Consider the following 26,801-nt stretch of genomic DNA (forward strand, 5'->3'; position numbering starts at 1 on the left):
TTCATGTCTAAAACACCAAAAGCAACAGCAGCAAAAGCCAAAATTGACAAATGGGATCTAATTAAACTAAAGAGCTTCTGCACAGCAAAAGAAACTACCATCAGAGTGAACAGGCAGCCTACAGAATGGGAGAAAATTTTTGCAACCTACTCATCTGACAAAGAATTCTCTTTTATTAAACAGTGAAGGAACTCCTGGGTAAAGCTCACTCAGTTGCTGTTATAAAGATGTGATGAGCTTGCATTATGGTGCACTATTTATGTTTCAGAAGTGAAAACATAAGGGCATATTTCTACCTATCCAGAAGTCATCCAGTCATGCACAGAGCTTGACTGTGATTGTGATAAAATACCTCTGTGTCACTTCTCTACCTTCAAGTAAACTCTGCCAGCAAGGAATCTGGAATTGCTCGGATATAACTCTGCCATGGGGCTGAAAATCAATGGCTGATATCTAAAGTTGTTAACATTGTCTTATAGGTCGAGAATGAGCATACAGTACACTAACCTTTTTAATTGGCTTCTTTCTCTTAGTAGCCTAAAACTTCAAGTTTTTCTTTCTACAAAGAATAAGAATGAGCTGTTGTTTGTTGTTGTTGTTGTTGTTGTTGTTGTTATTGTTGTCGTTTGAGACGTAGTCTCGCTCTGTCTCCCAGGCTGGAGTACAGTGGCGCCATCTCGGCTCACTGCAAGCTCCGCCTCCCAGGTGCACGCCATTCTCCTGCCTCAGTCTCCCGAGTAGCTGGGACTGAAGGCGCCTGCCACCATGCCCAGCTAACTTTTTTTTTTTCTTTTCACTGGAGACAGGGTTTCACCGTGTTAGCCAGGATGGTCTTGATCTCCTGACCTTGTGATCCACGCGTCTCAGCCTCCCAAAATGCTGGGATTGCACGCGTAAGCCACCACGTCCAGTCAAGAACGAGGTTTTGTCCAAAGAAGGGAGTCATCTCTAATTTCAGCAGTTCTAAAACAATGAAAACTTGTATCATCATTATGGTTTATACCACACAACATTACAATGATTTGGTTACTTAACCTAATTTCCACCAGCCTGTAATGAAGTCAAAGAGACGAATTTTATCTTATGAGCCTTTGTACTGTGCTTGAGAAAACATTTAGTTCATGCATGGCATACAATAAATATTTTTAAAAGAATACAAAAAATTAAGCTCATAAAATCTGTGAATGACATAAAGCTAGGGAGATGGGCAGCTCATACATTAAGTACAAAATCAAGACTCCAAGTTATCTCTAAAATCAAGCTAAAATCTAATAAGTGGCATTTTCAAATCTTTTATTCAGACTTTTTAATAAAATACCCAAATATAGATCTGAAAGGAAACTGACAAAACTGAAATTCATAAAAATACTCTCAGGAATTATAGTTCACAACAACATCAAAACGGACCAGTGTGAAACAGCCTCTTTGGAAAACTAATGCAGGTTTGTGACTGTGGCCCAAAGACCTGGGGCCTGGTAAACCCAGGAACCAGCCCACCGGCACCATCAGAACTCATATACCAGGATCCAAGAAGTGTGAAGCTCTTCCTCCACTTTAAAAGGAAGATAATATTTTTAGTTCTACAGGAAGAAGAAACTTGCTATTGAAAAGATCCAGCTATGTCAAAGAAGCAAAGGTCAAAGAATATGCAGAGAAATTGCAAAAAGCCCCAGAAGGAAGAAAAAAAAAAAAAAAAAAAAAAAGAGAGAGAGAGAGAGGGAGGTACAGCTGCAATAAATTAAAAATAGGAACAGGGATTCTCTGGTCAGAAAATAACCACCTCCTGATGGAGTTAGAATCTTTCCAAAAAGCAACATTCTAGAATCATCCAGGAGATTTCTGCAATAGAGAATGGCCTTGTAAAAACTAAAAGAATTACAGATGAATTACAAAAATATATCAGAGAGCTGGGCAAACAAATGATTCCATGGAATAAGCAAAATGAGCCTCTGTTATGTCTCTGCAAGAATCTGAACTGTATCTGAATTAAACCAATGAAAGAACCACCTTCTTGGAAGAGAAAAGAAAAAAAAAAAAAAACTTTACCATGAAAGAAAATCTCCTGAAATCTGTTCAGAAGATGCAAGATTAAGCTAATGATTTGTGTGTGTGTGTGTGTGTGTGTGTGTGTGTGTGTGTGTGTGTGTGTTAGAAATCCACAGAATGGTAACTGCAAGAGAATTCCAGAACCCCCAAGCTCAGCTCAGAGGAAGCTAAGCAGTTGGACAAAGCCGTCTAAACCCAAAGCAATGGCTCGATGGAGTTCTCCAAGGAGGATCTTGCTTTGATCTAAATATACAGTGGAAATCTGATGTGATCTAGTGAATCACCCCACCCCTATCTTCAATGCCTGTGACTCCAATATCTTCACTCAATCTTGAAACGAACTTACTGTGGTCAATAGGGCATCCTTTCAGACCCACATGTCTGACTGATTAGTCTCCAAACTGAACAAGTGTTCTGACATTATGGAGGGGGAGCAGGGACGAGAGATAGCAGTGACCAATAGCCAGATAGTACCCATGTGACTTTGAGCCACAAAAGTTTGGAAAATGCTTGAAATTTGGGGTGCTACTTTCAAAATTTTTCTCACTGTCACTGCAGAGTGTGGTCAAGATGTTGTTTTAATAAAATCAGAAAGGCTTTGATGGGTCATATAAAGGTTTATGCATGTCCTTGATATAACTTAAACCATAATCAACTGGATTTGCAGACTGTCATCTATGTCTACCAGAGCAAAAACCTCCAATGTTTTATGGCACATTAAGGATTGACATTTTAAGCTATTTTTAGAATTTGAGTGGCAATTTACCCGATTTTTTTTTCCAAAATAATACCTGCTACCACAATGCCTAGCTAAAGGCTGATTAATTTGCCCCTTATTGGGCTTTTGGAGATGTGCTTGTCTCCAACTTGTGGTTAAAGACAAATTTCATCTTGACCAGTGTCAGTTAAGTAATTTTTATTCTTCAGGTGCTTCCTGACCATTAGATTGCCTGACTCTCCAGTGTGAGATTGACCTCATTTTCTGGTTCTAAGAGGGTCTTCTATCAGGGCGGGCTGGCCTCAGTGACATGGCCCCTGATAATGGCTTTATTCAAAACCGTATTGAATTAATAGAGGCATCCTTCAAAGGAAATTCACATATGAAGATTGTTGCTAGAAGCTTACTTATCAAAGAAGTAAAATAACACAGGATATCAAATAATCTACAGTGGGTTTACTCATCACTGATTATTATGATCTGATGTCTCACATTTTTTTGGATTAAAGAACACAGTAATTTCAGGAGCACTATTCTCAGCTTAATAATTTTCTTTTTGTTATTATTTTTCTAGGAAAAAAAGCAAATGTATCTTTAAGCCAAGAATACAACTTTTTATACTACTTCAATTCAACAGAAGAAATAAGTGCCAGGCTTCCTAACCTAAATGTTTTCTTAATCTGCATAAAAAAGATAGGCTTTTACTTTTTGACAATAACAAAAGAAGCGAAAGAAAGTAATGTTCAATTTGTTTCCAGCTGAGTGACAACCTCATGATGGTGTTTTATCCTGCCATATCTACTTATACTTCTCTATTGTCTCACATGGTGGTGAAAACTATTTTGGCTTCTGTTTGTTTTTATTGAACTAAGTAAACATGAAAAATCAAATCCATCATTAAAACTTTTTAATTTTAATTTTTAGTAACATCATTTAGATAAGTGTATGTACTACTAAAACTATTTTAACATTTGATCATTTAATTGAATCTCCTACATTTCCATTATAAATGGTAACAGTCCGTATTTCTATTCTCTCAAATCTATTTTATTCCATGAATTGGTATGTGGAATGAAGTTTGTTTTGAATGGTAGAGGGGAAAAACAACAATTATTGGAAACTTAGGGGGCTATGGTAGATTCATGTCAACAGTGGAACTTGTCCTACCCTGCCTTGCACAGGACACTCTAATCAGTGATAATGGTGGTCCCCTCAGAACCAGGTACTGTTTACTTAACTAACAAACAAAAGCACAGAAAATTTCTAAAGAGCATTGGCAAACTAGGATAATTAAATGATGATCAACATAATGAGCAATGATTAAAGATGCTGAGAACATTATGTAGAAAAAGAAGAAAGAAAGATTATGCTTAATGAGATGATCTTCAAAATCCCCCCCTTTTTCCCCAGGGCTGCTGTACCTCATTCACTAAAGCCAAATCCTGGGAAAGATTCCTATGAGATGGTTTCTGTCATTCTTCCTAAACTGGGAGCTAAGTGATTAATATAGAGGAAAACCCACAAATAAACATATCTCTGCAAATGGGAATAAGTACTACACTGCTCGTAACCAACATCCCCACCGTGGTTCCTCTTAGCACTTCAGTCAAAGGCACGCTCCAAACAGAAGAATCTGAACCACAAATTGAGCCAAACAGCTTCCACTACCTTCAGAAAGGTTTTCAGGAGTTATTTTTCCTCCCAGACCTCCTAGATTTCTAATTTCTCTGTTCCTGCTAGGAGGGACACTACTACCCTATTTAGGAGTATCTTGGAAGAGTCAAGTGGGAAACCATTCAGATCTGTCTCTTCCCCTCAGAGCATCGACATTTTAATCTAACTCTACATACTGAAAACAATGAAGAATTCACAAGGAAAGCCTCAAACCCCAAAGTGCTGCTTACAAGCAGTGTGACAAGGATGAAGCCAGAGAGGCACCTATGGTACAAAATTTTAAAAGGTATTTAATCTCAAGGTCATACTATGAGGCTTTTCATGTTCTGATCCTTCCCAGTATCATCTCTTAGAATTCAGGCCTCACAAACTACATCCCAAGTTTACTGAACAACTTGGTGGTTCCTAAATGACTATCAGAAACATGCTCCTCCCTTTATCTAAATCCTTCTCTTCCTACAGCTAGCAAATTTGGGGAGAATTTCTGGAACACACTGCCTACACACAAAATTGAATTAGGAATCCTTACCCTCAGTATAACATTTATCACACACACTATATATATATATATTTTTTAAGCAAATTTACTGAATCATAACTTACATTAAAATATGAGCCATGCATTTTAAGCAAACATAGCATATCTCTTCATTAATTTAGATATTTAATTTCTTTCAACAATTTTATGTCATTTCTAGTATATAGTTCTTATTTATATTTAATTACATTTATTAATAGATGTTACATGTTTATGTCAATTTTACAACACATTCACATAGTACTTTTTAATTGAATTTAATCTTTTGCTTTTTCTTTTATACTTATTTCTCTTTTTTAATTGACAGAAATAATTGTACATACTCATGGTGTACATAGTGATATTTTAATACATATAATGTGTAGTGATTAGATCAAAATAATTATATTCATCATCTCAAATAATTATCGTTTCTTTATGTTGGGAATGTTCACTATCCTCTTAGCTATTTGAAAGTATATATTATTGTTAACTATAGACATCCTACAGTGGTATAGAACATCAGAATGTATTCCTCCTACCTAGTTGTAATTTTGTATCTTTTAACAAATCTCTTTTTATCCCTCTCTTCCCCCACCCTTCCAAGCCTCTAGTATCTTCTGTTCTACTTTTTACTTCTATGAGATCAACCTTTTTTAGCTTCCACATATGAGTGAGAACATGCAGTGTTTAACTTTATGTTGCTGGCTTATTTTATTTAACATATGTCCTCCAGTTTCATCCACATTGCCATAAATGATAAGATTTTATTCTTTTTTTATGGCTGGATAGTATTCCATGTGTACATATACAAAATTTTCTTCACCCATTCATCTATTTTTGGACACCCAGGTTAATTCCATATCTTGGCTATAGTGAAAAGTGCTGCAATAAACATGGGGGTGCAGATGTCTCTTCAATGTAATGATTTCCTTTCCTTTGGATAAAGTTGCAGTGGTAGGATTTCTAGATCACGTGGTAGTCACATTTGCAGTTTTTTTGAGGAACTTCCGTGCTGTTCTTTGTAGTGGTAATACTGGTTTACATTCCCACCAACAGTGTGTAAGAGTTCCCTTTTCTCCACATCCTCCTCAACATTTTTTATTTTTGTCTCTTGATAATAGCCATCCTAACTGGGATGAGACAATACCTCATTATAGTTTTGATTTGCATTTTGCTGATGGTTAGTAATGCTAAAGACTTTTTCTTGTATTTATTGTTCATTTATATGTCTTCTTTTGAGAAATGTCTGTTCAGATTATATGGCCATTTTTAAGTTAAGTTGTTTACTTTTTGCTGTTGAGTTGTGTCAGTTCCTTGTATATTCTGCATATTAATCCTTTGTTGGATGAGTAGTTTGTAAATATTTTATCCCATTTTGCAGGTTGTCTTGAACTGTTTATTGCTTTCTTTGCTGCACAGACCATTTCAGTTAGACATAATCATTTATATTTATTTTTGGCTTTTGTTGCCTGAGCTTTTGAGGTCTTGTTTATAAAATCTTTTCCCAGACCAATGTTCTGAACTATTTCCCTTTTTTAATTTTAGTATTTCTATTGTTTCAAGTATTACATTTAGGTCTTTGATGCATTTTGAGTTGATTTTTGTATATGGTGAGAGGTGGGTGTCTAGTTTCATTCTTCTGCATATGGATATCCAGTTTTCCCAGCACCATTTATTGGAGAGATTGTTCTTCCCCAGTGAGTCTTCTTATAACCTTCATAAAAAAATCAGTTGACTGTAAATATGTGGATTCATTTCTGGATTCTCTATTTTGTTCCACTGTTCTATGCATCTGTTATTATGACCATACCATGCTGTTTTGGTTATTATAGCTTTGTAGTATATTTTGAGATCATATAGTATGATACCTGCAGCTCTGTTCTTTTTGCTCAGGATTTCTTTGGTTATTTGGGGTATTTTGTTGTTCAGTATAAATTTTGGGATTCTTTTCTGTTTCCATAAAGAATGTTATTGGTATTTTGATAAAGATTGCATTGAATATGTAGATTGCTTTAGGTAGTACTGTCATTTTAACAATATTAATTATTTCAATTCATGAACATGGGATGTCTTTCCATTTGTTAGTTCCCTCTTCAATTTCTTTCTTTTTTTTTTTTTTTTTTTTTTTTTTTGAGACAGAGTCTCCCTCTGTCACCCAGACTGGAGTGCAGTGGTGTGATTTCAGTTCACTGCAATCTCTGCCTCCCAAGTTCAAACAATTCTCCTGCCTTAGCCTCCAGAGTAGCTGGGATTACAGGCACCTGCCATCACACCTGGCTTTTTTTTTTTTTTTTTTTTTTTTAAATTTTAGTAGAGACAGGGTTTTACCATGTTGGTCAGGCTGGTCTTGAACTCCTGACCTCAAGTGATCCACCTGCCTCAACCTCCCAAAGTGCTGGGATTACAGGTGTGAGCCATCACGCCCAATCTCTTCAATTTCTTTCATCAGTGTTTTGTAGTTTTCCTCATAAACTTCTTTCACCTCCTTGATTAAATTTATTACTAGGTACTATACTTTTATAGCTGCTATGAATGTGATTGCTTTCTTGATTCTTTTTCAGCTAGTTTGTTGTTAATGTATTAAAAACATTACTGATTTTGTATATTAATTTTGTGCACTGCAACTTTACTGAATTCATGTATCAGTTCTAAGAGTTTTTTGGTAGAGTCTTCAGGTTTTGCTACACATACTATCATGTTGTCTTCAGGGAAAATATAATTTCCTCCTTTCCAATTTGGATGTGTTTTATTTTTTCTTTGCCTAATTTATCTAGCTAGGAATTCCAGTACTATGTTGAAAAGGATTGGTGAGAGTGGGGATCCTTGTTTTTTGTTTGTTTGTTTGTTTGTTTGTTTGTTTTCCAGTTGGAGGAAAACCTGAAAACTTTCTGTTCTGTAGGATGTTAGCTGAACAGGATGTGTTATATGTGGTCTTTATTATGTTAAGATATTTTCCTTCTATGCTGAATTCATTTAGAATTTTTATCATGAAGAGATGTTGAATTTTATCAAAAACTTTTTCTTCACATATTGAGAAAATTATATGATATTTGCCTCTCATTCTATTGATGTATGATGTAAATTGATCTATGGGTCTAATTGATCTGTAGATCCCACTTGATCATAGCGTATTATTTTTTGATGTGTTGTTGGATTCAGTTTGTTAGTGTTTTGTTGAGAATTTTTGTGTCTATATTCATCACTGATATTGGCTTGTAGTTTCTTTTTTTAAATTGTGTCCTTGTCTGGCTTTGGTGTCAGGGTTATGATGGTCTTGTAGATGGCAATTGTATTTTTTAATCATTTATTGCTAATATAGAGAAATATAATAGCTTTTTCTATGTTGATTTAGTATCTTGTGCTCTTGCTAAATTCACTTTTTAGTCCTACTTGCGTTTTTATAGTTTTTTAGGATCTTCTATATGCGTAATCATGTCATTGACAAGCAAAGACACATTTACCTATTTATTTCCAATGTATATGTCTTTTATTTATCTTACTTTTCTTATTACACTGGCTTGAACTTCCATTAAAATGTGGAAGAGGAACATGAGAGAAATTTTAATCTTGTTTCCCAACCTTAGAACTATTAAATACGATGTCAGATGAAGGTTTTGTATATGCTCTTTTTTAGTTTTTTTTAGTTTGAATAAGTTTCTACTTGTTCCCATCCTCTTAATAGCTTTTTAAATTATTTAATGTTGAGTTTTGTTAAATTAGTTTTCTTCACATATTGAAATTATTATATAGTTTAACTCCTTTGTTATATTAATATGACAAAATACATTGATTGATACTCAAATGATAAACCAACTTTGTGTTCCAGAGATAAATTTTATTTACTCATGATGTATTATATTTTGTGTTTATTGCTGGATTTAATTATGATAATATTTTGTTAAAGATTTTGCATTTGTATTCATAAAGTATATTCATGTGTAATTTTACATGCATTCTGTAATCCCAGTACCACAAAATGAGTTTGGAATTAATTCTCCTTTCAGTATTTGTTAATTTCCAAACAATAGCTAGTATCTCTTTTTTTAAAAGATTGTCTAGAGTTCACAAGCAAAGCTATTCTGTATTGTATTTTTCTTCATGGGAAAGTTTTTAATTATAGATTTAATTTCTTTCACAGATATATGGCTATTAAAATTTTCCTTCTTATTGATTCAATTTTTCTAATTTGTACCATTTTAGAAATGTATCTATCCATCTAAAGTAATTAATCTCTTGTCATTTATCCATATCATATTATAACATTCCTCCTTTTAATGCCTGCAGAATATGCAGCAATAATTCTGTCATTTTTGAAATTGGTAACTTGTGTCTTTTTTTTTCCTGTTTAATGTAGCTTGATTGCAATTTTTTGGTAATTTCAAGGAAAAATATTTTATTTAATGTTTTCTACTGCATTTTGATTTCTCCTTGCATTGCTTTGTGCCTTATTAATACCTTGTACTTATTATCATCTAATTATTTTACTGTACTTATTTATCTTTATTGTTTTTATTATTATTTTCTACTTTCCTTGAGTATAGTTTTTTGGTAGCATTCAAGAAAGAAGCTTAGAATTTATTTCAGACACTTTTTTTTCTAAAATATGCATGTAAGAGTATAAATTTCTCTTCACATACACCTAAATTTTGATATGTTATATTTTCCATTGTCACTCAATTAGAAACATTTTCTAAATCTTCACATAATTTCTACTTGACCTGTGGGCACTTTGACCTACCTAGTCTAGTTGGTTGATGTTTGTGGACATGTGTTTTTCTTTACCAGTTACAGAGAGAAGATTCTAGAAATTTATAGGCATAATTGTCAGTTTGTCTATATCTCTTTCAGTTTTGCTAGTTTTTCTTCCATGCATATTAGAGTACTTGATATTCATCCCATATCTCAATGAGACCTTTTATGACAGCTTGGTTTCTTTTTCTATGTGCTTCAATTAAAGTAATTTCTATTAATATATCTTTAAGATTTGTGTTAGTCTGTTCTCAGTGTGCTATAAATACCTGAAACTAAATAATTTATATTTTAAAAGGGAGTTTTAATTTGCTCACAGTTCTACCAGCTATACAGGAAGAATGCCTGGGGAGGCCTCAGGAAACTGTCAGTCATAACAGAAGGGAAATTAGGCATGTTTTCCATGGCCAGAGCAGAAGAAAGAGAGAGAAGGGGGAGGTGCTACACACTTTAAACAGCCAGATCTCATAAGAACTCACTCACTATCATGAGAAAAGCAAGGGAGAAATTCACCCCCATGATGCAATCACCTCCCATCAGGCCCTTCCTCCAACACTGAGGATTACAATACATGAGATTTGGGCGGAGACACATATCCAAGCCATATCAAGATTATTAATTATTTCCTCCATAGTTTCTAATCTACTATTAACACAATTCATTAAAATTTTCACTTCATTTGCATTTACAACTCTTAATCATTTCACTATGCTTCAGATTTTCACTTTGTAGCAATTATGTTTATGTTTTCCTTTAAATCTTTTCATACATTTTTAATCACCGTCTTAAATTCATTGTCTGATAACTCTGTCATTTGCCATTTCTGGATCTGTTTCCATTGACAGATTTTTCTCCTTGTAATGGCACACATTTTTCTGCTTTTTTTCTTGTTTTTAAATCAAATTCTGGATAATGTAAATTTTGTTTTTAAATTGTTTAATTTTTTTTAATATAAAGAATGTTGGACTTCCAAGGTTGGGTACGTTTATATTTATAATTATTGTGTTCTTTAATTAACATCATATCACCTAAATATGTAAAGCAAATATTAAAAGAATTAACAGGAGAACTAGACAGTAATACAATAACAGTAAATGATTTTAATACTCCAATTTCAACACCAGAGTTATCACCCAGACAGAAAATCAATAAATAATGGACTTGAATAACAGTATAGGCCAAATGGATCTAACTGATATGTGTATATATATAGAGAGAGAGAACATCCTATCCAACAGCAGTGAAATACACATTCTTTTAAAGCATACAAAAACATTCTTCAGGATAGATCATATGTTAGACCACAAAACAAATCTTCACAAATTTAACAGTCATCTCAAATATCTTTACTAATAATGTTGATAAAATCTAGAATTCAGTAACAGAAGAAATTTAGGAAATTACACTAGTATGTGAAAATTAAAAACAACACACTCCTGAAAAATCAATGGATCAAAGAAAAAAGCATACATTTATTATTATTATTATTATTATTATTATTATTATTACACGGATTGTCCCTCTGTCGCCCAGGCTGGAGTGCAGTGGCTCCATCTCTGCTCACTGCACCTTACACCTCTCGGATTCAAGCAATTCTGCTGCCTCAGCTTCCTGAGCAGCTGGGATTACAGATGTACGCCACCACGCCCGGCTTTTTTTTTTTTTTTTTTTTTTTTTTTTGTATTTTTAGTAAAGACAGGATTTCAGCATATTGGTCAGGCAGGTCTCAAACTTCTGACTTTGTGATCTGCCCACCTCCTCGGTCTTCCAAAGTGCTGGAATTACAGGTGTGAGCCACTGCACCTGGCTGAAAAAAAGATTAAAAAGAAATTAAAAGAAGTATCTTGAGAAACAAGTGGAAATTACAACATACCAAAACTTAGGGAATGCAACCAAAGGAGTTCTAACATGGAAGTTTCTAGCCATAAAAGCCTACATTAAGAAAAAAACTACTTCAAATAACTCAACTTCACACCTCAAGGAACTAGAAAAAGAAAAGTAAATATTCCAAGGGCAGCAGAAGGGAGGAAATAACAAAAAAAAAGAGTAAGATAGGGCGGAGGAAGATGGCCGAATAGGAACAGTTCCAGTCTCCAACGCCCAGCGCGAGGGACACAGAAGACCGGTGATTTCTGCATTTTCAACTGAGGTACTGGGGTCATCTCACTAGGGAGTGCCGGACAATCGGTGCTGGTCAGCTGCTGCAGCCTGACCAGCGAGAGCTGAAGCAGGGCGAGGCATCCCCTCACCTGGGAAGCGCAAGGGGGAAGGAAATCCCTTTTCCTAGCCATGGGAAATGAGACACACAACACCTGGAAAATCAGGTAACTCCCACCCCAATACCGCACTTTAAGCAAACGGGCACACCAGAAGAATATATCCCTCACCTGGCCGGGAGGGTCCCATGCCCACGGAGCCTCCCTCATTGCTAACACAGCAGTCTGTGGCGATCTAACCTCAAGGCAGCAGCGAGACTGGGGGAGGGGCGCCGGCCATTGCGGAGGCTTAAGTAGGTAAACAAAGCCGCTGGGAAGCTCGAACTGGGTGGAGCTCACAGCAGCTCAAGGAAACCTGCCTGTCTCTATAGACTCCACCTCTGGGGGCAGGGCACAGTTAACAACAACAACAACAAAAGCAGCAGGAACCTCTGCAGACGCAAACGACTCTGTCTGACAGCTTTGAAGAGAGCAGTGGATCTCCTGCTTCAAAGAGAATAAAATACCTAGGAATCCAACTTACAAGGGATGTCAAGGACCTCTTCAAGGAGAACTACAAACCACTGCTCAGTGAAATCAAAGAGGACACAAACAAATGGAAGAACATACCATGCTCATGGATAGGAAGAATCAATATCGTGAAAATGGCCATACTGCCCAAGGTTATTTATAGATTCAATGCCATCCCCATCAAGCTACCAATGAGTTTCTTCACAGAATTGGAAAAAACGGCTTTAAAGTTCATATGGAACCAAAAAAGAGCCCGCATTGCCAAGACAATCCTAAGTCAAAAGGACAAAGCTGGAGGCGTCACGCTACCTGACTTCAAACTATACTACAAGGCTACAGTAACCAAAACAGCATGGTACTAGTACCAAAACAGAGCTATAGACCAATGGAACAGAACAGAGTCCTCAGAAAGAATACCACACATCTACAGCCATCTGATCTTTGACAAACCTGAGAGAAACAAGAAATGGGGAAAGGATTCCCTTTTTAATAAATGGTGCTGGGAAAATTGGCTAGCCATAAGTAGAAAGCTGAAACTGGATCCTTTCCTTACTCCTTATACGAAGATTAATTCAAGATGGATTAGAGACTTAAATGTTAGACCTAATACCATAAAAACCCTAGAAGAAAATCTAGGTAGTACCATTCAGGACATAGGCATGGGCAAGGACTTCATGTCTAAAATACCAAAAGCAATGGCAGGAAAAGCCAAAATTGACAAATGGGATTTAATTAAACTAAAGAGCTTCTGCACAGCAAAAGAAACTACCATCAGAGTGAACAGGCAACCTACAGAATGGGAGAAAATGTTTGCAACCTACTCATCTGACAAAGGGCTAATATCCAGAATCTACAAAGAACTCAAACAAATATACAAGAAAAAAACAAACAACCCCATCAAAAAGTGGGCAAAGGATATGAACAGACATTTCTCAAAAGAAGACATTCATACAGCCAACAGACACATGAAAAAATGCTCATCATCACTCGCCATCAGAGAAATGCAAATCAAAACCACAATGAGATACCATCTCACACCAGCTAGAATGGCAGTCATTAAAAAATCAGGAAAGGCCGGGAGCGGTGGCTCAAGCCTGTAATCCCCAGCACTTTGGGAGGCCGAGACGGGCGGATCACGAGGTCAGGAGATCGAGACCATCCTGGCTAACATGGTGAAACCCCGTCTCTACTAAAAATACAAAAAAACACTAGCTGGGCGAGGTGGCAGCGCCTGTAGTCCCAGCTACTCGGGAGGCTGAGGCAGGAGAATGGCGTAAACCCAGGAGGCGGAGCTTGCAGTGAGCTGAGATCCGGCCACTGCACTCCAGCCCAGGCGACAGAGCTAGACTCCGTCTCAAAAAAAAAAAAAAAAAAAATCAGGAAACAACAGTTGTTGGAGAGGATGTGGAGAAATAGGAACACTTTTACACTGTTGGTGGGATTGTAAACTAGTTCAACCATTATGGAAAACAGTATGGCAATTCCTTAAGGATCTAGAACTAGATGTACCATATGACCCAGCCATCCCACTACTGGGTATATACCCAAAGGATTATAAATTATTCTACTACAAAGACACATGCACACGTATGTTTATTGTGGCACTATTCCCAATAGCAAAGACTTGGAATCAACCCAAATGTCCATCTGTGACAGACTGGATTAAGAAAATGTGGCACATATACACCATGGAATACTATGCAGCCATAAAAAAGGATGAGTTTGCGTCCTTTGTAGGGACATGGATGCAGCTGGAAACCATCATTCTTAGCAAACTATCACAAGAACAGAAAACCAAACACCGCATGTTCTCACTCATAGGTGGGCACTGAACAATGAGATCACTTGGACTCGGGAAGGGGAACATCACACACTGGGTCATACCATGGAGGGGGAAGGATTGCATCGGGGAGTTATACATGATATAAATGATGAATTGATGGGTGCTGACGAGTTGATGGGTGCAGCACACCAACATGGCACAAATATACATATGTAACAAACCTGCACGTTATGCACATGTACCCTAGAACTTAAAGTATAATAAAAATAAATAAAAAAAACAAAACAACAACAAAAGAAATTGTAAAAAATAAATAAATAAATAAATACTCTCATAATTGTATTAACAGTGTGCAATATGTACATCATTAATGAAAATACTTGTATCTATGGATCCTGCAAGATTTCAATTCTCTACAATTCTCTTTCAATTCTCAGTTTAAATAAAATATAAGTGGAAACTGAATATGAAATTAGGGAATAAGGTAAAAAGAAAAAGAATTAAAGTAGGTTAAACAGTACTTAACAGCTAAAAGGAAGCAAGGAAGGGAGGGATGCTGGGAGGGAGTAAGCAAGCATCCAAAAGGAACCTCCAGCAAAGTTCTGCTCTCTGCCCTGAAGAATGACAAAGGAAAATCTTATATGGGGTCCCATGACAAATTCAAAGGAACATTTAAAAATAACAATCTCAGTGCAAGAAAACCCTTTTGCAGGCTAATTGATCAAAATTAGTCTTAACAGTAACGAAGTTTATATGTAAGATGTTGAATAAACAGGATATGTGGAAGAAGGGGAAAAAACATACAAAGAAAAGATACCAATTACCATGTAAACTATGAAGTTGTAAAAAAGAAATTTCATTCCCAAGATTCCCAAAGTGATGATAAATACTTATTTGAGGATGACAACGTTACCTGAAGCCAGTACAACCTGGCCCTTAAACTTCTCTGGTGAGAAGATTGCTTAAATTCAATCTGAATTCCTGATAAAAAGTCTCGTTTAATAGGGCAACGAATAGGGAGGTGCATTTCCATTGGATCTTTATCAAAATTGACCTGGACAAAAAGCACATGGTTTTGTGATGAGCTGATATTAGCACAGTAGCTATTCTATTTTAAATATCTGTTTATTGATCAAATTGAAAAAAAAAATCTTTATCTTTGTGTCTCACCAACAGATCTATCTTAACAAGACAACAATTGTGAAACTTTTCAAGTATAGAAACTATAGTTTACAAAACATGCTTTATGTAAAAGAAAATTTCTTCAAAAATGAATAGTTCCAGATAATTCTTTTTCTTTTTTTTTTTTTTTTCTTGAAACGAGGTCTTGCTGTCACAAGTGCAGTGGCAAAATCACAGCTCACTGCAGCCTCAACCTCCTGGCTTCAAGTGATCCTCCTGCCTCAGCCTCCCAAGCAGCTGAGACTACAGATGTAACACCATGCCCAGCTAATTTTAATTTTTATTATCTTTTTTGTGTGGAGACAAGGTCTTACTATGTTGCCCAGGCAAGTCTCAAACTCCTGGCCTCAAGTGATCCTCCTGTCTCAGCCTCCTAAAGTACTGGGATTACAGGTGTGAGCCACTGCACCTGGCCCCAAGATAATTCTAAACAAATCTGTTTTGCAATCAATAATTGATAGCTTAGTCATGTCTGACACTAATTATATTTTTTTATCATTTAAGTATGGCCAAAATTGATGGGGGTGGTGGGGAATGTAACTGGTGACAGTGCTACCCAAACCATCAGACAACAACGACAAAGAGTGACCAAACTGCATGATTAAACCAGAGCAAGCTGGAAATTGCAGTCAAGCTTCTTCAGCCTTCCTGGAGCATAGGTGACTTTTAGTTTTAACTGTGTAAGGGCAGGTGGAGTGCATCTTTATTTGTGAATGCCTACTCATGTCCAACAATCACTCACATTTATTGAATTTACTTGAGCAGGTTTTTGTAATTTCCTCAATGAAACATGTAATTTTACACAGTCTTTATTTAGCAACATGTATTGGTGTCATTCACAATATAAAAAAAAATTTCAAAAAAAAAGAATAAACATAGATAAAATAATAGACTAGAAAAACAATAGAAAAGGTCAATGAACCTAAAAATCTGGTTGAAAATATAAACAAAATTGGCAAGCATTCAGCTATGCTAGCCAAGAAAAAAGAGGGAACTCAAATAACTCAAATAAAATCATAAATGGAAGGTAAACCATTACAATTAATATCACAGAAATACAAAGGATCACAAGAGATTATTATGAACAATTATAATAATTATACATAAACAAATTAGATAACCTAGAGAAAAATAATAAATTCCTGGAGACATACAGTCTACCAAGATTGGATCATAAAGAAAATAAAAATCTGAACAGACCAATAACAAATAGAATTATTGAATCATAATCAAAAGCCTCCCAACAACAACAACAAAGCTCTGGACTAGATGACTTCATTGGTGAATTCTACCAAGCATTTAAAGAATTAATGCCAATCCTTCAAACCTTTCCAAAAACTTGAAGAGAATAGAACACTGCCAAACTAATTTTAGGAGTCCAGGATTACCCTCATATTGAATTCAGATAAGGACACTAAGAAAATTACAGGTCAATATATCTGATGAACATAGATGCAAAAAACCTGAACAAAAATTACTAGCAAACCAAATACAATTCACATTAAAAGGATCATACATCATGATAAAGATTCATCCTTAGGATGCAAAACTAATTCAACATATGCAAATTAATAACTGTGATACACCACATTAACAAAATGGATAATATAACTTATTATGTTAATAGACACAGAAAATGCATTTGACAAAATTCAACATTCTTTCATAATAAAACCTCACAACAAATTAAATGTAGAAGAAATATACCTCAACACAATAAAGGCCATATTTAACAAACCTATAGCTAACTTATACTCAATGTTGAAAAGTTAAAAACTTTTACTATAACATCAGAAAGTAGAAAAGGATTCTTACTTTTACCACTTCTATTTAAAATAGTACTAGAAGTCTTGGCCAGAGCAATTAGGCAAGAAAAATAAATGAAAGGTATTCAAATTGGAAAGGAACAAGTAAAATTGTCTCTACAGATGACATAATCTTATATATAGAAAACCCTAAAGACTTCACCAAAAATATTTTAGAATGAATGAAGTAGTTTGGAAAATTTTCAGGATACAAAATCAAAACACAAAAATTACCTGGGTTTCTATACACCAAAAAATACATATTCAAAAAAGAAATTAAGAAAGCTATTCTGGCTGGGTGCAGTGGCTCACACCTGTAATCCCAGCACTTTGGGAGGCCGAGGCAGGCAGATCACGAGGTCAGAGGAGATCAAGACCTTCCTGACTTACACAGTGAAACCCCATCTCTACTAAAAATACAAAAAAAATAGCCAGGTGTGGTGGCGGGTGCCTGTAGTCTCAGCTACTCCTACTTGGGAGGCTGAGGCAGGAGAATGGTGTGAATCCAGGAGGTGGAGCTTTCAGTGAGCCAAGATCACACCACTGCACTCCAATCTGGGTGACAGAGAGAGACTCTGTCTCCAAAAAAAAAAAAAAAAAGAAAGTAAAAGAAAAAAGAGAAAAAAAATTCAATAACATCAAAAAGAATAAAATACTTAGAAATAAATTTAAACAAAGAGATGAAAGATCCATACACAGAAAAGACATTGAGGAAAGAAATTAAAGACAAATAAATGAAACTATATCTTCCATTCATGGATTGGAAGAATAATTTTGTTAAAATGTATCTATTACCCAAAGAGGTCTACAGATTCAATGAAATCTCTATAAAAATTCCAATGACATTTTTCATAGAAATAGAAAAAAATCTTAAAATTTATATGGAACCACAAAATACACTGAATAGCCAAAGCAAACATGAGCAAGAACAAAGCTGAAGGCATCACACTCCCTGACTTCAAACTATATTACAAAGCTACAGTAATCAAACCAACATGGTACTGACATAAAAACAGATACATAAACCAATGGAGCAGAGCAAAGAATCCAAACATATACCCACACATATATGTTCAACTAATCTTTGACATGAGTGCCAAGATTACAATGGGAAGATAGTCTCTTTAATAAATGTTGTTGGGAAAACTGGATATTAACATGAAAAAGAATGAAACTGGAGCCTTGTCTTACACCATATATAAAAATTAGCTCCAGATGGATTAAGGACTTAAATGTAAGATTCAAAATCATAAAACTTCTAGAAGAAAACAGAAATAGAAAGCTCCTTGAATTTTTAATGCATTGATTTTTTTTTATATATGACAACAAAAGTAAAAATAAATAAATGGAAATATATCAAACTAAAATGAGCCTGTATAGCAAAGGATAAAATTCATAAAAATGAAAAGGCAACCTATGAAATGAACTAAAATATTTCAAAATTGTATATTTGATAATGGTTAAATGAGGAATTCACACAATTGAAAAAAAAAACTATTCTTAAAAATAGACAAAGAACCTGAACAAACTTTTTTTTCAAGGAAGACATAAAAACGTTGAGCATGTACATGAAAAAGTGCTCAATATCACTAACCATTAGGAAAATGCAAATCAAAACCCCAATGAGCTATCACCTCACATCCGTTAGGAAGATTATCATCAAAAAGATAAGAGATAACAAGTGTTAATGAAAATGTAGAGTAAAGGTAAATTTTGTACACTGTTGATGGAAATGTAAACTAGTAGAAGAATTGTAGAAAACAGTGTGAAGTTTCTGCAAAACTTTAAAAACAGAACTACTGTTTGATCTAGCAATTCTATTTATAGGTATACATCCAAAGGAAATGAAATCAGTATCTTGAAAAGATAAATTCACATTCAAGTTCATTGTAGTATTATTCACAGAAGCCAAGATATTGAAACAATCTAAGTTTCCATTAATGGATGAATAGATAAAGAAAATATAGTATGTATTTATGTATGTATAAATAAATAAATATACACATACACAAACAATGGAATATTATCCAGCCATAAAAAAGAAGGCAATCCTTACATTTGTGACCTGGAGGATATTATGCTAAATGAAATAAGCCAGACACAGGAAGAGAAATACTGCACAATCTCACTTATATGTGGAATCAAACAAACTCAGAATCACAGAAGCAGAGAGTAGAATGGTGGTTGCCAAAGGCTGGTGCGGAGGAAGGGAGTTGGGAGAAATGGGAAGATATTGTAAGATAAATACATTCTGAAGATGTAAGATACAGAATGAGTGACAATGAAGGTGTTCATTAATTTTTTAAAAATAATGTTGGGTTTTGTTCTAACAGACACTTATATAACTTGCAGGTTGGCTTAATTATTTAGAGACCCCTTCATAAGCTTTTTTAGAGTGAGACTAGAGTAGATTTTTCTCTAAGTCTGCTTTAGCCCTACCACCATTCTGGGGTGTCTACTAAGTGCTCTGTGGTTCACCCTCCACTTTGTGTGATTGGGACACAAGTGTCTCACAGAAATACATGAGCTCTGTGAATTGCTCAGCTTGCAACTTCAAGTTTGTCTTTGTTCTACATCATTGAGTTTTACTCTATACATACGTAGGTTAGTAGTCAGCTAAAAACTCAAAGGCCTATACACATATTTCTAGGACTCTTTTTCTATGTAGATTCCAGATTTCAGCCACCTCAGATTACTCAAACTCTAATCTCTGTCTCTTCAAGTCAGAGAGTCTACTATACTTTGCTTAGATTCCTCTTTCTCTACCACAGAACAGAAAATGCCTACAAAAGAAAGCTGGAACAAACATAGGACTCACCTCATTTGTTTCCCTTCTCCAAAGGATCACATTGCTGAGATGCCAGCTGTCCAATGCCTGAAAAGAGCTGTTTAATATATCTGGTCCATTTTCCAGTTATTTATGGCAGGAAGGCAAGTCTGGTACCAGTTGGCTAGAAGTGGGAGTCTATCACACTGTATTTTAATTGCTCATTTTTGTGTAGTAAGAATCTCAGTTTGAGCACAGGCTACATGCAGGGCTGAACTTCAGGCATGTTTGATGTATTAGTTTTTCTTGTTGTACTGTAACAAATTAACACAAATTTAGTAACTCTAAACAACACAAATTTATTCTCTTAGAATTCTGGAAGTCAAAGTCTGAAATGAGTCTTGCAGGGCTAAAATCAAAGTGTTGACAGCACAGTTCCTTCTGGAGGCTCTAGACAGAATCCTTTCCTTGTCTCTCCCAGCTTCTCAAGGCTGCCCACATTCCTTGGCTCACAGCCATGTCACTCCAATCTCTGCTTCTGTTGTCACATCACATTCTTCATACTTTCAAACTCCTACCTCCCTTTTATAAGGACACTGTGTTTACATTGGAACCACCTAGATAATCCAGGATAATTTACCCATTTCAAGAACCTAGCTGCACATGCAAAGTCCTTTTTGCCATATAAAATAACATATTCACCTGACAGGGCTTGGACATCTTTGAGGAACAATTTTTCAGCCTATTACATTTGGCAATCTGTGTAAAAATCACATAAGAATCTATTTATGTGAAGATTTTGGATTTTAAATTAAGCAGGAAGGGAGAAATTGTATGAATTGACCATGGGAGTGAGCTAACAGAGAATACTGTGTATTTGTCAGGTTCTCCACAGAAACAGGAATAGGATGGAGACAGAAGAATATGAGAGAAGAAAGTGAGCAAGAGAAAAAGATTTATTTAAAAACATTAGTGCACTTAATTTTAGAGGCTGGCAAGTTCAAAATATGCAGGGAAGCCTGGCAGGCTGGGAATTCCAGCAGGAGTCAAAGCTGCAGGCTTAAGTGAAGGCAGTTTGGAGGCAGAATGCTTTCCTCTTCTGAGGACTTCAGTCCTCAATCTTTTATCTTAAGGTCTTCATCTGACCGGATGAGGCCAACCCACATTACGGAGAGTAATGTGATTTATTCAGTCTACTGATTTAAATCTAAAAAATACATTCAAATACATTGACAGCAACTTCTGGATTGCTGCTTGAACAGCAGCTGAGCACCATACACTGAATTGTGTGTGATTGTCGGTTTTGTGCATCAACTAGGCCATGAGTACCATAGACTAGTTGATGCACAAAACCGACAATCACAGACAGTATACTGTCTGTCCATCCACCCAGTTACCTAAGGAGAGGAGTTGCTGTAGACAGAAAGTAGAGTTATCTACATAAGAAATTTAAGTCATATTTTCATAGAATAAAGTATGACACTGACATGAGGAGTCTGAAGTGAATATAAAAACATTTTGGCACCTTAAGCTTTTGGAGGCCTTGAGAACATTGAGACATAAATTTTGGTGTGGACTTTCCCATTCTTTTAGTAAGATGAATCTCTTTTAAATAGCTTATCTAACAAAGAATATCAATGAGAAGGAGCCCAGGCATAAGATAAAGATAAAGCCAGTGCTGAACACATGTGAAGCAGCCCCTGAAAACTCTCAATTACTTGAGGGAGATTATGAAAGTTCCCAGGTGTCCTTTGCAGATTGCAGGAAGTTACAAAACATTTATTAATATATTATAAATATTAAAGTGATCCAATCTATATCCATATGGGGACAATGCCTAAGAAAATTCCAGTTACTGTTATTTGCCCCACCATTAAGCAGGGAGCTATTTGATTATTGTCTGTTCTTACTCATGATTGTATCTTAGTGGCAATTCATAAATATGCATTGAATGAATGAGTCAGTCAGTGAATTAGTAAGAAGAGGTTAAGGTGAGAGAGAAGAAAATGAAAGCAACTAAAGTCATTCTGAATGGTGAGAAGTTTGATGGTAAGTTATATTCAGCTTTTGGTATACTCTCATATTTTCGAACCTCCGAATTATTGTCATGCAAGGTGCCAAGGAATACACGGAAAATGGCACCACACACAAAGTGATATGCAATCAGAATTATTGCATTTAAATATAAAAGCATAGAAAGTCACTGTCAAATTCTAGCATGTCAGTGTGTTTGTTGATGATACTTTTAAGAAAGAAACTGCATAGAAGGAAGTAAAGTGGTCCAATATCTTTGTGGGGATTATATATATTCAGGGGATTGAAAAATACAAGAAGACACAAAATGCATGTGACAGATAGGAGAGGAACAAGGAGAGTTCGTGTAAGAAAAGCTAGAAAGAGAGAGGGTTTTAAGAAGAAGGAGGAAGAAATGGAAAGGGTTGAATGCTGCTGAAAGATTAGAGAGGATGATAAATTAGAAAAGTGTTTATTATTTGACAATTAAGAAAATGTACTAACAGATAAAGTAATGTCCCTGAAGAGATGGGAGGAGAATGCTGTAAATCAGGTAGAAAGGTTATCTTTGGACAAATCATAGGAAGGAGGAAGTAATGGAAGTCTGGGAATTCAGTGTATGAAATCCCATTGAAGCAGGCAATTGATAGAGAAGGTAAAAGAACTTCACACTGGTAACTTGAAATAAAACAAAGAATGAGCGAATATGTTGAAAGTGAAGAAGTTGCAAAGAAATCTATTGAATCAGCTGCTATAATATGAAATGCTGTTATTAGAGCATGTCTTCTCAGATTCCAAGTCTATGGAGTAGAGGTAAAGGAATACAGATTTCTAAAATATACCAGTAGGAGACATTAATCATAGGAGGTTTCACAGTGACATTTCAGGTTTTGGGCCTGCCATCAAATGTATTCATTCATCCATCAATTCAACTCAGTAGGTATTCATTGACTAGTTGAGTAGTTACTTCAAACCTAATGATTTGTTAGAATGATGAGCAAAAGTAGACATAAACGCTAACCTTATAAGCCTTTTTTATGTGAAAGGCGAATGGGGGAACAGGATATTGATATTAATAATAATGGCATAAATGAATGTAAAACATTAACATGTATAAGTTCTTTAAGGAAATATGAGAGTGATGTATGGGAAGATAAAGCCATGGGTTTTGAAGAGTCAAGGAAACCATTTAACAAAAAGATTATATCAATTCTCTGCCATTTCTTTCAGAAGATAGAAGCAGAGGAAATACTTTCTAATGAATTTTTTTGAGACTAGTATTTCCATAATATCAAAATCAGACTAAGACAATGCAAGAAATAAAACTAGATACCAGTATCTCTCATGATAGGCAGATAGATAGATCCAAAAATCTTCATAAATTATTAGCAAATCAAATTCAATAATATGTAAACAGAATTATATATCATAACCAAGTGAAACTGATCCCAGGTATGCAAACCCAGTTCAACATTCAAAAATTATTTAATGTAATCTTATCACCTCAAAGGGCTGAAGAAGTAAAACACAGGATCATATCAATAGATACAGAAAAAAAGCAGTTGACAAAATCCAACAACCATTCACAGTAAAAATTATCAGTAAATCAGGAAGAGAGAAAAACTTCCTCAAATTGATTGAGAACATCTATTTTTTAAAAAAAACTACAGCTAATATCATGTTTAATGGTGGCAAACTCAAAGCTTTACCACTAAAATCAGGAACAAGGAAAGGATGTCACATTTCACTCTGTTCTTCAATATGGTATTGGAAATTCTAGATAATGCAAAGAGTCAACAAGAAAAGAAAAGTGAAACAAGAAATAAAATTGTTCACAGATGACACGGTTATCCATGTAGAAAACCTGAAGGAATTTAAAAAAAAGTAAATAAACCTAGAATCAATACATGATTATAGTAAGGTTACAGGATATAAGGTTAGTATGCGAAAGTCAACCAATTCCCTGTATACCAGCAATAAAAAAGTAGAATTTGAAATTAGGAAACAATGCTATTTATATTAATATTATCTTAAAATAACATATAGGAAGCACATGAAAAAACTCCAAATCCCTTAATTAAAAAATTAAATAAATGGAGAGAGCTCATATTTATAGGTAGAAGACAATGTTATTAACATGCCAGTTATTTCCAGCTTATTTCTAGATTAAATACAATTCCAATCAAGATTCACAGAAATTTATTTTGTGGATATTGACAAATGACTCAAGTTTAGACAGAGACATGAAAGACCCTCCATAACTAACAAAATATTGAAGGAGAACAAATTTGGAGGATGAACGCAACCGGATTTCGAGACTTACTATAGAGCTACAAAGTAGTGTGATATTGGAGAATCAATTAATTGATCTATGGCATAAAAAAGAGAGCCCAGAAATGGACTCAAATGCAAATAATCAGCTAATCTTTGACAAAGGGTTAAAGGCAATACAATGGAGAAAAAAGTATTTTTTTATTTTTTACAATGGAGAAAAAAGTATTTTTCAATACAATGGAGAAAAAAGTATTTTCAACAAATGGAAATGGAACAATTAAGCATCCACATGCAAAAAAAAAGGGGGGGGAATTTAGACACAGATCTTATCACCTTCTCAAAAAATCAAAATGGATTGCAGATCTTAATATAATATGCAGAACTATAAACTCCAAGAAGACAACATAGGAGAAAATGTAGATGTCACTGATTTTGATGATGACTTTGTAGATACAATGCCAAAGGCACAATCTATGGAAGAATGGTAAACTGGACTTCATTAAAATTAAAATTTTCTGCTCTGTGAGAGGCAGTCAAAATAATACAAAAATTCAAAAAATGAGCTACAGACTAGGAGAAAATATTGCAGAAGACACATCAATTGGACAAAGGACTTGTCAAAAATATTCAAAGAACGCTTAAAACTCAACAAGAAGGAAAAAAAATCAAACCCTGATTAAAAAAAAAAATAAAAAGACTTAACAGCCTGGGTGCAGTAGCTCATGTTTGTAATCCCAAGACTTTGAGAGACCAAGGAAGGAGAATCTCTTGAGCTCAGGAGTTTGAGACCCACCTGGACAAAATAGTGCGTCCTTGTCTCTACTAAAAATCAAAAAAATTGGCCGGGTATGGTGGCGTGTGCCTGTAGTCCCAGCTACTGATGAGTCTGTGGTGGGAGGATCACCTGAGCCCAGGAAGATCGCTTGATACCAGGAGGTCAAGGCTGTGGTAAGCTGTGATTATACCACTGCACTCCAGCCTGGGCAATAGAGCAAAGTTCTGTCTCAAAAAAATTATATATCTATGTATTTTATATACATATATATATATATATATATATATATATATATATACACACACATATATAAAATTCTGCTCAGATATCACCTTAACAGATATCACCTTAACAGATATCACCAGAGCAAATATGCAGATGGCAAATAAGCATATGAAAAGATGTTCCACATCATTTGTCATCAGGAAAATGCAAATTAGAACAGGAATAAGATACCACTATATATCTATTAGAATCACCAAAACCCAGAAACACTGACAACACCAAATGCTAGTGAGGATATGGAGCAACAGGAGCTGTCATTCATTGATGGTAAGAATGCAAATGGTACAGCCACTTGGGAAGGCAGCTTGGCAGTTTCTTATAAAACTACACATATTCTTACCACATAATCCAGCAATCACACTACTTGATATGTACTTGAAGGAGTTGAAAAAGTATGTCCACACAAAAACCTGCACTTTATAGCAGATTTATTTAAAATTGCCAAAACTTAAAAGCAACCCCAAATATCTTGCATTAATCCAACCAAGGAATATAGTTAGGACTAAAAATTGATCTATCTAGCTGTGGAAAGACAAGAAGGAAACTTTAAATATATATTACTACATGAAAGAAGCCAATCTGAAAACGTTACATATGTATGATTCCAACCATACAACATGCTGAAAAAGGCAAAACTATAAAGGTAGCAAAAAGATCAGTGGTTGATAGGATTTTAGAGGATGTAGAGAGGTTACTTCAGGCATGAGACTATTCTGTATGATACATTTGTGCAAACCCATAGGATATACAACACCAAGAACGAATCCTAACAGCAAATATCTGTGCTGGGTGATAATGATGTGTCAACATCGGTCATCAGTTGTAACAAATGCACCACTTTGGTTGGGAATGTTGATAATGGGGTAGGTCATGTATGTGCAGGGACAGAGGATATATGGAAAATGTCTCAATTTTGTTATGAACCTGAAACTACTCTAAAAAACTAAAATATATCAAATGAACTTTCTAAAAATGTTATTGGAGACTTCATCCATGATAAGGCTATAGAGGTAGATAGTAGTCAAATCAGTCCAGGTCATAGGGAAATTTTGTCATAAATCAGAAGATAATAAATAGAAACTAGCTTGATCAGGTTTACATTTTTGAAAAGATCATTCTGGCTGCAATGTGAAGATTAATGTGGAGGGGGTGCCACAATAAATGGAATTTAGACCAATAGAAAAGCTATTGCACGGTAGAGGTGATTGTAAATTAGAAAAGGTAGTGGTGACTAGAAGAGAAAGTACACAAGAGATATTTCTAATCAAAGTCAAAAATCTTGTTAATACATTGAACATTTCATATGTGACACTCACTTGATTAGTAGACAAGTTGATGATTATTGCATCTGTGTGTATGAATGTTATAGTCGTATTTACATGCTAACAAACTACTACCAAAAAATTACAGCATGAATTTTCCTCAACATGAAGAAGAGATGGAATGTTCATAATGAGGAAGAAGTCTTCTGATTTTCTAAATAG

At 35.1% G+C, this 26,801-nt stretch overlaps 1 long non-coding RNA gene across 1 annotated transcript; it reads left to right on the plus strand.

Moving 5' to 3' along the window:
* The first annotated feature begins 2,200 nt into the window (after positions 1–2,200).
* On the plus strand, positions 2,201–26,801 carry LOC115899058. The gene is made up of 3 exons (XR_004058662.1): positions 2,201–2,321; positions 4,175–4,724; positions 26,728–26,801. It is a non-coding gene; the product is annotated as an uncharacterized LOC115899058 (long non-coding RNA).

This window comes from Rhinopithecus roxellana, chromosome 8 (genome assembly GCF_007565055.1).
Source record: "Rhinopithecus roxellana isolate Shanxi Qingling chromosome 8, ASM756505v1, whole genome shotgun sequence".
Taxonomy (NCBI): Eukaryota; Metazoa; Chordata; class Mammalia; order Primates; family Cercopithecidae; genus Rhinopithecus; species Rhinopithecus roxellana.